Source organism: Durio zibethinus, chromosome 28 (genome assembly GCF_047325235.1).
Source record: "Durio zibethinus cultivar Kanyao isolate XHJ-2024 chromosome 28, ASM4732523v1, whole genome shotgun sequence".
Classification (NCBI taxonomy): Eukaryota; Viridiplantae; Streptophyta; class Magnoliopsida; order Malvales; family Malvaceae; genus Durio; species Durio zibethinus.
The window spans coordinates 4,262,876-4,274,458 of NC_143189.1; the positions used below are offsets into that span (position 1 = coordinate 4,262,876).

An 11,583-nucleotide genomic window follows, 5' to 3' on the forward strand; every position below is an offset into this window, starting at 1 on the left:
TTTTCATGCATTTTCTCTATTTTGTTTGCTATGCTGCTGATGATGCTAAAGCTTCCTTGACAGATCAAATCTGTGTCTTTTTTTAGTGGCATTTTATTAGGTTAGTCATAACTTGTACGAAAATTTTTGATCTTGGAAAATGGGTGTAAATTAAATAAAATCTTTACTTGACGAGCTTATAGTCTAGCAATCATTGGTATTATTTATTTGATGAGGCTCTTACCAAGTTAATTTGACTCTCTTTTACTAAATTATACTTTGTTGATATAAGTTGCATTGGTATGATTTATGTAATTTAAATTAATTTGACTTATAAATTAACAAGAAAAAATTTTTAATATAAGGAAAATTGTAACGTGGGATAAGGAAAGAGTTTAGTATTAATATATTTTATTTATACAGCTAGATTTGTCACAGCATTACTTGTTCAAAATGATGAAACCGAGGTTGGTTCACCAGCTACTGCGAAAGATTTTTCGTTTTCTTTTTCTTCTTCCTAGATCGTGTAAGAAGGTACTATTGTACTATATTCGTATACAGTTTGGATTTATGCAATACGCAGTTCCATGAAAACCAAAAATACCCACATCGAGTTATGTCAACCTGTGCATATTTATTCTGCTTAAAGGTTAACAAGTTGCATCAAGGCTTTACCTTTCTTTGTATAAAAAGGACTCCCCCATAGAAGCTTCACCATTCCTCCCCTAACCTTTTTCTCTAAATATTAATCCCATAGAACCCCATAGGCAAAGTAGATTCTAGAAATTAAGTTCAGCAGGGAATTTGAGAAAGAGCTATGGATTCAATCAAGTCATTCAAGGGCTATGGCAAAGTTGATGATCTCGAAGAACAAGCCTTCAAGCGAAAGACACGAAGGCGTCTCATTATCCTTATCATCTCCTTTGTCGTGCTATTAACAGTCATCATTGGCGCAGATGCAGGGACTCTGATACACAAGGGATGCAAATCGTCTTCCAACAGTGCTCCACCAACTGAGTTGACTCCAGCAGCTTCACTCAAAGCAGTTTGCAGTGTGACTCGGTACCCAGCTTCCTGCCTCTCCAGCATATCTTCCATTGCATCGTCAAACACAACTGACCCAGAACTCCTCTTTAAGCTGTCTTTGAAAGTAGCCATCGACGAGCTCTCCAGGTTATCCCAATATCCCAGCAAGCTACAAGCTGAAACCATAATGCCCTAGTGAAATCTGCTTTAGAAGTATGTGGAACTTTGTTTGACTACGCGTTGGATCAACTGAATGATTCGGCAACTTCCCTGGAAGTTGGCGAAGGAGAAAAGCTGTTGTCAGTATCCAAGATCAATGACTTGAAGACTTGTTTAAGTGCAACCATAACCGACGAAGAAACGTGTTTAGACTCCTTGGAGGAGTTGAGCACCACAAATGACTTCAACGCCACACTTCTGGAAGAAGTGAAAACTGCCATGCAGAACTCCAGTGAATATGCCAGCAACAGTTTGGCTATCGTTGCTAAAATCTTGGGTCTGTTGACTGATTGCAATATTCCGATTCATAGGAGGTTGTTTGGGTTTCAGGAAGCAGATTCAGAGTTTCCAGCTTGGGTTAGTCCCACTGAAAGGAGGTTGTTGCAGGAGTCCAAGCCTACCCCAAATGTTATTGTGGCTCAAGATGGTTCCGGAAATTTCAAGACGATTAGCGAAGCGGTGAAATTGGTAGGTAAGAAGAATGAATCGAGATTCGTCATATATGTGAAGGAAGGAAACTATGTTGAGAATGTGATTCTGGATAGATACAAGTGGAATGTGATGATTTACGGGGATGGCAAAAATAAGACTATAATTTCTGGTAGCCTGAATTTTGTTGATGGAACTCCCACCTTTGCTACAGCTACTTTCGGTGAGTAATTTTCTGTCGTAATTAAACATGTTATATTATTTTCTAGTATCATCTTTATATCAGTTTTAGATTCATAGCAGCAATGGAGATTTGTTAATTAAAAAAAAAAGGTCCTTGAAAGACATTAATGATATGAATAATTTGATTAGGAAATCCCTTACTGCATCTAATGTTCATTAGGAAGTGCTCTCAAACTGTGATGTCCCAAACAAAGAAAATAAACCCTCAAACTGTTTATGTTGTCCTTGCCCTTTAGATTTGTGAAACTTCAAGAATCATAACGAAGCTTAAACCATGTGATAGAGTTCCTCAGACAGCACAGTGTCATCTTTTATGAACAATATAAAGAAAACCATATTGTGCTTGTTTGCAACCATATGAATTTTTTGTGTTACTCTTAACTAAAATTCTGCTAATTTGCCAACAGTTGTGTGATCTATTAATAGAGTGTTGAACTCTTAATTTCAATGACTAAGTTCAAATCTTGGCAGCCTCGTTTACCGAAAAAAGAAATTATGCTAATCCAATTTAATGTTGGTTGCCCTTCTTACTTTTGAAATTTTCAATCAACAAATAAAGCTAAAGCCTGGATGTTGGTTGCCCTACCATGTTCTGTCTAGTTTGTGATTTACAAGTATCTCTCCATTGATCCAGTCCTCCCAACAATTTGAAAGGCCTTCAACTGGTATACTACCATACTAAATAAATTAGTATTACAAATTGTCTATGTCTTGGTGTATCCAAGGAAACTTGTCCTTTAGTGCTCCCCTCCAGCCTTATCCATTACATGGTGATCTAGACTGATCAATTGTATGATGCCGATGGGCATTGGTCAATTTTAATGCTTTTATAGTTTTATTATGGGAAGTTTGTCGAGAAAATTTTTAATAAAGCTGATCTGAAACCTAAAGAAAGGCATTTCTAAATGTGGTGAAAAGTCTTATGTTGTTTTAAAAGCGTTTGATCATTGACGCTAATATGGAAAACATGGAAAAACAGGCTTATAAGAGCTTGATTTCAATTTTCCTAGGAGATTCCTGGAAAAACAATTTAAAGCCAAGTTTTCCGTATGCTCTATTTCCTTTCTCTTTCCAGTTTGAAAAGTTTGAACTTCGAATAGAGAGATATCAAAATGGACAGAGCTTGAAGGAGTAGTTGAGTAAAATAGGCCTATAGACAAGGAATAAATTCATTCCTGCAAACTGCGGTGCAGCAGCATGTGACTTGTATGCTGGCTTTGTGCACCGTTGTTTCGTTTTGCCCACAACACTCTGCCCAGTTTCTGCCATATGGCTCTTTCTAGTTCTAGAGAAAATGTTGCACGATGATGATGTGCTTTTGCCTACTCGGTGGGAAAGTGTCTTAAAACAAAGCTAATTATGTGCTTTTGTCAATTACTGATAATTCTTGTGTGAATTACCAGCTGTGACAGGAAAAGGATTCATTGCAAAGGACATAGGGTTCCTCAACTCAGCAGGTGCTGCGAAGCAACAAGCAGTGGCTATGCGGTCTGGTTCCGACCGCTCAGTATTCTACCGCTGCTCATTTGATGCCTACCAGGATACTCTCCACGCCTATTCCAGTCGTCAGTTTTACCGAGAAGGTGACATTTTGGGCACAATTGACTTCATTTTTGGGAATGCAGCGGTTGTCTCCCAAAGCTGCAACATCCAGCCAAGGCAACCTTTGCGTAACCAGTTAAATACCATCACGGCTCAAGGCAAAAACGACCCTTACCAAAACACTGGCTTTTCTATTCAGAACTGTTCACTTGCTGTATTCGGCAACCTTACAGCTACTACCTACCTTGGCAGGCCCTGGAAAGAATTCTCCACTACTGTTGTTATGTAGTCAAACGTTGGGGCATTCTTTGACCCGGTGGGCTGGATAGGATGGGTTGCCAATGTTGACCCACCTAGCTCAATTTTCTATGCCGAATATCAAAACTGTGGACCTGGATCAAACGTGGATCAAAGAGTGAAATGGGCAGGTTGTAGCCCACTCTCTCAGACGTTGAAGCTGGGAAGTTCACGGTGGAAACGTTCATACAAGGCGAAGATTGGCTGCCTGATGCCACAGTCACGTATCAACCAGCTTTATGACCTGATAATAGGTTCAAAGGTAGGGTTGAATAAGGTCAAAGATAAAAAAAAAATTGAGATAATGAATTTTCTTTTCGTGACATTAAAATTTGTTTGTAGAATTCACTCTCTCTATTACTTATTTTTCTGACATTTTTTTCTAACAAAACAATAGAGATGATAACGGCTCAGATCTGGACGAGTTTTTATTCATTTTAAATTCGATCCAATTTTATATTTATAATATCTGAATCCGATAGAATTTGACATTTTAAAATTATTTTATATTTGAATCTAATCCGATTCGATATTATATACAATCGTACTCAATCCGATTTAATTTGATCCGAAATTAATAAGATATTATTTTTTAAATATAAATATAAAAAATATATAAATATATATTTAAATAATTAATTAAAAATAATTTTTTATAAATATATATCAGATCAAGTTGAAGCGAGTTTGCCTAAAATTCAACTTCAAAATTTTTTTATTGGTACTCGATTTGCCCGACCCAAAACTTGATTAAAAATACCCAATCCTAAATAGTCGTGTAAGTTCGGAACCCATCAATTATGGGTGGATTTACCATCCTTAAACTTGTCAATTGGACAATTCATTTAATTTAGACCATTTTATTCCACCGCGAATTCATCTATAGTAAAATCGTAATATATCGATCTTATTTTAAAATTATAAAATAATATTTCATGATATATCATGATAAGTTGTAAAAATAATATAGTTTTTGAAATAATAATAAAAAAAAAGGTTAACAGGTAAATATTAAAAAAATATACATAATTTTATTTAATTTAATAATTTAACAAATAAAAAATGATATATTTTTTAATTTTATAATATCAATTTATTTTACAAAATTAACTTAATTAATTATATTTAATAATATATTTTTATTCTTTTTTATCATTATAATTAGAATTATTAAAATTTTTTTTCGAGGATAAGATATTGTAAACTCATTTTACATCTAATGATATGAATTTTATGATTATTTTCATCTTTTTATGTTAACAATTTTTTTTGAATCTTTTAATTTAAAAATATCAATTTTTTTACGTTGTAAAGTTAACTATTTACTTTAATTTTTTATTATACTTATTTTTATTTTTGGTTTTATTTAAAATTATCATAACTCTTTTTTAAGGTATTACGACATCAAATGATATTAATTTTATGATTATTTTCATTTACTTTTACTTTTTCACATAAAACTTATTTTTTGGTTTGGAATTACTTGTTATTTATAATAATAATTTTACACGTTACTAATTTAATTATTTACATTACAATAATATATTTTTACATTTATTTTTATCTTTTATTACTTTAAAATTATCACAAATTTTTCTTAAGGTGTTACAACACTTCTAATACACCTCATGCCCCATGATACAAATTTTAAGATGATTCTACAATTTTATGCAAACACTTACTTTTTATTGAATTATTTTTTTATTTATAATAATAATTCTTTTATGTTCTCAACTTAATCATTTACATTAAAATAATAATTTTTATGCTTATTCTTATATTTCATTACATTTAAAATTATCATAACTATTCTTTAGGATATTATAATAGTTCTAACCTATTTTACACTAAATGATACTAATTTTACAATTATTCCCATATTTTTATATTATGATACTTTTAATAAATTTTACGTTAAATTATATCAATTTTATGATTATTCTCATATTTTTATATTAACTTTTATTTTTAGGTATAGAATTATTTTTTATTTATAATAATAATTTTTTATCAATTTAATAATTTACGTTACAATAAAATTTATTACGCTTGTTCTTACATTTTATTATATTTAAAATTATCACAAGTTTTTTAAGTATTATGACACTTTAAATATATTTTATGTTAAATAATACCAATTTTATTATTATTTTCATCTTTTTACTTTAACACTTATTTTTTTATTTAGAATTATTTTTATATATAATACTAATGTTTCAATAATATCTTTTTACGTTTGTTATTACTTTTCATTATATATAAAATTATTACAATTTTTTTGTTAAGGTGTAATGATACTTCTAACCATTTTACATAAAATAATACTAATTTTACGATTATTCTCACCATTTATGTTAACTTTTATTTTTTGTTTAAAATTATTTTTTATTTGTAATAATAATTTTTTTACATTACCAACTTAATTATTTACATTATATTAATATCTTTTTATGCTTATTACCTTTCATTACATTTATGATTATTATAACTTTTTTTTAAAGTTGTTACAATACTTCTAACCATTTAACTCCAAATGATATCAATTTTATGATTAATTTCACATTTTTTATTAATATTTATTTTTTAGTTTAGAATTATTATTTATTTGTAATAATATTTTTTATGTTGTCAAATACATTATTTATATTACAGTAATGTTTTTTTATACTTGTTCATACTTTTTATTACATTTAAAATTATCACAACTTTTTGTTAAGCTGATATGACTCTTATAATCCAGTTTACACCAAATGACACCAATTTTATAACTATTCTTATCCTTTTTGTTACAACATTGTAATATATTTTATATTAAATGATTCTAATTTTTTTAATTATTTTCACATTTTTATGTTAATACATACTTTTTATTTAGAATTATTTTTATTTATAATAATAATTTTTTATATTGTCAACTTATATTTATGCTACAATAAAAATTTTTTGCATTTATTTTTACCTTTTATTATGTTTAAAATTATCACAAGTTTTTTTAAGGTATTACGATATTTTCAATATATTTTACACCAGCTAATACCAATTTTATGATTATCCACACATTTTTACATTAACACTTTTTTTTTATTTATACTTATTTATGATTGAATTATTTTTTTATTTATAGTACTAATTTTTTTACATTACTAATTTATTATATTTCAATAATATCTTTTTATATTTATTGTTACTTTTCATTATGTTTAAAATTATTAAAATTTTTTCTTAAAGTGTAACAATACTTTTAATTATTTTACGTTAAATAATATTAATTTTACAATTATTCTCACCATTTTACGTTAACTCTTAGCTTTTTATTTAAAATTATTTTTTATTGGTAATAATAATTCTTTTATATTACCAATTTAAATATTTATATTCTAATAATATATTTTACGCTTATTGTTAACTTTCATTACATTTAGAAATATTACAACTTTTTTCTTAAAGGTGTTATGAAACTTCTAACCATTTTGCGCTAAATAATATCAATTTTACGATTACTCTCATTTTTTTTTGTACTAACACTTTTTTTTTTTTGGTTTAGAATTATTAATTATTTGTAATAATAATTTTTTAATTGCCAAAAATATTATTTATGTTAAAATAATAAATTTTTATACTTGTTCTTGTTTTTTATTATTTTTAAATTTATTACAACTATTTGTTAGGGAGATATGACAATTTCAATATAATTTATGCCAAGTAACACCAATTTTACAACTATTTTTACTTTTTTATATTATGATACTTCTAACACATTTTATGCTAAATGATTTTAATTTTACAATTACTCTTACTTTTTTACGTTAACATTTTTTTTGTTTAGAATTGTTTTTTATTTATAATAATAAATTTTTTATATTGTTAACTTAATTATTTACATTATAATAATATCTTTTTACACATATTGTTACATTTCATTATATTTAAGATTATTATAACTTTTTTTAATGGTGTTACAACACTTCTAACTATTTTACGTAAAAAAAAGTATGAATTTTATGATTATCTTTTTATGTTAACGCCTACTTTTTGGTGTAAGATTTTTTTTATTTATAATACTAATTTTTTTACACTATTAATTAAATTATTTACATTTTAATAATATTTTTTATACTTGTTGGTACTTTTCATTATTTTAGAATTATCACAATGCTTTATTAAGATGTAATGATACTTGAAACTATTTTACATCAAATAATACTAATTTTACGATTATTCTTACTTTTTTACGTTAAATTTATTTTTAGTTTAAAATTATTTTTTATTTGTAATAATAATTTTTTCGTTTTACCAATTTAATTATTTTTGTTACAATAATATTTTTTTTTTGCCTATTGTTAATTTTCATTATGTTTATAACTATCACAACTTTTTGTTAGGGTGTTATGACATTTCTAACTCATTTTTCGTTAAATAACACAAATTTTATAATTATTCTCACCTTTTTATGTTAATATTTATTTATTGGTTTACAATTATTTTTTGGGTTTAAGGTAATAATTCTTTTACATTGTCAACTTAATTATTTACGTTATAATAATATCTTTTTACATTTATTTTTACATTCATTACTTTTAAAATTATCGCAATTCTTTTTTAAGATATTACAATACTTCTAATATATTTTATGTCAAATGATACTAATTTTACGATAATTTTCATCTTTTTACGTCAACCAATTTTCAATTAAATTTTTTAAATATTATATTATCTTGTTCACCTTTTTAGAAATTTTAAATTGATTGTTTTTATCTATTACAAATTTCTTTTGTTTTATTTAATATATAATATTTGATGTTAATTAATTAAAATTAGATTAATAGATAATTAATTTTTTTTACAATTAAAAAAATTAATGGTTTATATTAATTTTTTGTATCTAATGGTTATTATTCAATAACTTTATGATAAAGTAAAAAATTTTAAACTTACTATAGAAATTCCTGTTGTTTGATTTAATTGAATTTCCATCGATTTTTTGTATCCCACACCGAAAATTCAAGGAATATTGTTTTTTTTTTTATTCACAAAGGTAAGGATCATGCCATTTAGTAAAAATGAAATGGTAACTTCCTACCTTATATGCTTATGCTACCAACATGTAGCACAAAACATGAAGAGTTTGAACTCATGAATGATGTGACATAAGCCAAAGACATCCAATCAGCATCCAATTATTGTTGAAGTAATGGTGTGATATAAGCTAAAATCTTAAAAATTGTCATTGCAGATTAGATATAATTTGTCACTGTGTGCTGAAGTCATAAAGGATGTGGTAATGTCAAAACTTATGGTAAGAATTAAAACTTATGATAATGTCAAAACTTTTATGGTAAGAGTCAACTTATGGTGATGTTTAAAGGATTCTATTTGTACTTAAAAATTACTTAATATATCATAAATGTTTTTTATAAATTTAAATTTTAATAAAATTACTTAAATATCTATTCATCAGTTACTTTTTTAGCCTTCACATTTCTTTCTTCTTTTCTTCTCTTTTTTTTTCTCGTTCCTAAACTATTCATAGTTTTTTTCTTTTCTTTTTTTTAGAGCAACAAATCTGTCAAAATTCATAATCAAAATTTATAATAGCTTATATATTGTTAAAATGGGAAGTGAACTTGAGAGAAACAATTGCAATAATAAAGATTTGGATATGATGATTATGATGATTGGGCAAGCTGATTTTGAGCCTTTAAAAATTTTCAAAAATATATTTTCGGAAGCTATTAAAGATTTTTAGATTTGAAAATTTTTAAAGGTTTTCGAATATTCATTTTTGAAAATTTTTTCAAAAAACTCTTCAAAAAAATTTTAAAAATTTTTGAAAATTTTCTTTTCAAAAGCATTTAAAAACTTTCAAACATCCATTTTTAAAAATCTTTAAAATTTTTTGAAAATTTATTTTCGAACAATTTAAATCATACTAAAATACTTTAAATTTTACAAAACAAAATAAATCCAAAAAAACACAAATCTCAAACCGTGGGCAAGTGAAAAGAAAAAAAAAAATATGTACGAAGATTAGGGGTATTTCGGGTCTAAAGAAGTTGCAAAAATCTTAAACCATGAGCGAAAAATAAACTGACAACAACTTTTCAAGCAATTTCAATTCTTTCGAAAAAAAATAAAGTGTGGGTAAAAAGCCAACTAACAACAACATAAAATCTCTCTCCCTACCTACTTCCAAAGCATAACCTTTTATCTCTTTGGCATCTGTATTTTTTTTTATTCATGTAGTGTGTCTATATATCTAAACAAAGATGCAGAGATTTGTGATTGGTAGAGCTAGAAATCTCCTTGAAAGTTCACGTTAAAACTAACACTTTCAACAGCCCAACTCTTCTCTCCTTAATCCCTGCATCGTTTCTTATCCTTTATTTCTACTGTTGATTCCCATTCTTCCTCTTTTTCGTCAACAATGGCTTTTCTAGTTTTCGTTAATACTATCAACCCCAAGGTATCTTTTTTTTTATTTAATAGAAAGATACACCAATATTTTTGGCTTGTAGTTTTTACAGATATAATGTCTTACTAATAAGAAAACCTTGTGATCATTTACAAGGATAATTGCTTCTTTAGCTAATATTAGTTGGGATCATTGTTTTAGATTTTGAAAATTTAGGTGATAGGGTATTATCTCATTTTAAGATTAGTATATATTGTTGGTCTCAGTGAAAACTTATATTAGATTTACAAATCGCTCATAAAAAATAAATTATTCTTTAATTGATTATTTATAACTGTAGACACCCATTTTCTAAACCGTAAGCTTTGGATAAGGCTAATAAAAAAATAAAATAAGTAAAAGCATAGTTTTAATCCCATTAATACACTAAGATTAGGAGTTTAAATTTTGAAACTACAATAAAAAAGGATTTTCTTTTTAAACAGAGATGAACAGATGACAAGATAGAGGATTTTGATTTTCAAATCCTCGTGTAATCTGGTGAATAAAGGCCTATATAAGAGCCAACAATCACAAAAACTTACAGATAAAGGAAGGAGAAAAAAAGAGTAATCAGAATCAAAATTTTTTTCAGTAGAAGGTTCATGAGGAATTCATTTCTAGAAAGTGTAATCTCCGATGACATTCAAAAGCAAAGATGATCAAAAATCGCCTAGAGAGAGAAACAGAAGAAAAGAGAGAAAGGGCGAAGGAGACATCTGAAGAAAAAGGTGAATTCTTACTTTTATACCAACGTGAAATGACACCATTTTGAAGAGTTAAAAAGTGGGTAGGATTTACGCGTCGCTCGAAATTTGATCTGACCTAACCCGTCGTGCATTGACTCGCCAACCCATTTTGTTCCTCCCTACTGAGCTGTCAAGCCAAACCACACACCAAGTCGCTTCAGCCGTTCTTATTTCTAGAGCCGCACCCATTCCAGCCAAGTCGAGCCGCATCAAGCTTTTATTTTTATCTATTTATTTATTATTATTTTTTTTGTTTATTAATTAATTAATTAAATTGGAATTATTTATTTATTTAAGTAAGCGTTCTTTAATTTTTTAATTATTTTTTTAAGATAAAAATTAAAAAAAAATACTTTTGAGAAAAAGTTGAAAATATTAATTTTCTTTAAAAATAAAGATTTCAAGAATGGATTTTTGAGGAAAAGTTGAAAGTATCAATTTTTCTTGAAAATAAAATTTTCAAAAACAAAATTTTTAAGAAAAAATTGAAAATATCAAAATTTCTTGAAAATAAAAATATCAAAATGCTTTAAGAAAAAGTTGAAAGTATCAATTTTTCTTGTATAAAAATATGAGTTTTTTTTTTTAAAACAACATAAATAAAAAAAAAAGATCTCTATCAAAAGTTGAAGCATGATTTTTTTTTTT

The 11,583-nt window shown here is 27.0% G+C and overlaps 1 pseudogene; it reads left to right on the plus strand.

The window, feature by feature from the left end:
- Positions 1 to 557: 557 nt before the first annotated feature.
- LOC111281103 (pectinesterase 3-like) lies at positions 558 to 3,983 on the plus strand (annotated as a pseudogene).
- The last annotated feature ends 7,600 nt before the right edge of the window (positions 3,984 to 11,583 follow it).